Below are 1,712 nucleotides of genomic sequence, written 5' to 3' on the forward strand. Positions count from 1 at the left end.
ACCCTAGAAATGACAAAGGAGAAATTATGGAACATGCTTGCACTCATTATCACAGGAAAGGACTTTCTGAACAGGACCATGTTAGCTCAAGCATTAAGTTCACATGTTCCACTATGTTCATAGCAGCCTTACNTATAATAGCCAGAAGCTAGAAACAACCCAGATGTCCCTCAACAGAGAAATGGAAACAGGAATTATGGTACATTTACACAATTTACTAAGCTATTAAAAACAACGACTTCACATGAAATGAAATTCACAGGCAAATGGATGGAACTATAAAATACCATCCTAAGTGAGGTAACCTAGACACAAAAGAACACACGCGGTATGTACTCACTGATAAGTGGATATCAGCTCAAAAGCTAAGAATATCCATGATATAACCCACAAGCCATATGGAGCTTAAGAAGAAGGGAAGACCAAAATGTTGATGCTTCAATCCTACATAGAAGGGGAAACAAAACAATCACAGGAGGTAGAGGGAGGGAGGACCCTGGGAGTAAGAGAGTAGGGGGAAGGAAAAGGGGTGCAGGATCAGGTATTGGAAGGGACAGGAGCGAAATACAGATGGTCAGGAAATTGAATAGAAACACGTACCACTGGGGGATAGGGAACTGGGGTTAAGCACTAGAAATCCCATATTCCAGGGAACCCAGAGTCTTCCAGGACCTAATGGTGATGACTTTAGCCAATATACCTCCAAAAGGAGAGGGACAACCTATAGATACCACCTCCAGTAGAGAGGCATGTCCCTGAGCTGAGAGACGGAGCCACCCACTGATCTCAAAAATTTTCATCAGACATGTTCCTGTCCAAAGGAAAGACAGAGACAAAAAATGGAGCAGAGATTGAAAGAAAGGCCAACCAGAGACCACCCCACCAGGGATTCATCCCATCTGCAGACACCAAACACTCACACGATTGCTGTCATCAAGAAGGACTTGCCTGTTATGGCTGTTCCCTGAGAGGTTCTACCAGTACCTAGCCTATATAGATGCAGATACTCACAGCCAACCATCGGGCTGAGCCTGGGAACCCCAATTAAAGAGCTAGGGGAAGGACTGAAGGACTGAAGGGAAGGGAGATATCATTTGAAATATAAAAGAATAAAATTATTGATAAAAAGATCAGTAATGTACAAATTAGTTCACATGCTACAATTATGCATGTATTTATAAAATAACACTATCATTTGACTGAATTGGCAGACTGGAGAATGGCAACAAGTCTTTAACAACTGCCTATGTGATAGAAGGTTAGTATCTAGAATATACAAACAACCAAAAATTTAAACATCAAGAAATCAACCACACAGCTAAAAATCGGGGATGGAATTTAATAGAGAATATCCAGAAGATGAAACACAAATAGCTAAGAAACAGTTTTTAAGAAATGTTCAACCATTTCTTGTTTTGTGGGTTCAATAATATGATAAGAAGATCTTACATTTACTTCATGTATTATGTTTTAAAAACATTTGTCACATTAATTCTTGAGAATATTTAAAAGTGTCATATGTATATGTTTCATATAAATTTCACATACAAGTCACCTGGGATAATGCAATAATACAAACTGATATTTTCAAACATAGTGCATTCTTATGCAAAGGAACATTTGGGGAAATAAAGGCTATTAAGACTGTGTGTGAAATGGTCTGACAACTTCTCTCTATGCAAAGTCTGTTTTAAGTTAAAAAAAAAAACTTG

The sequence above is a fragment of the Mus pahari genome, unplaced genomic scaffold (assembly GCF_900095145.1).
Source record: "Mus pahari unplaced genomic scaffold, PAHARI_EIJ_v1.1 scaffold_14158_1, whole genome shotgun sequence".
Classification (NCBI taxonomy): domain Eukaryota; kingdom Metazoa; phylum Chordata; class Mammalia; order Rodentia; family Muridae; genus Mus; species Mus pahari.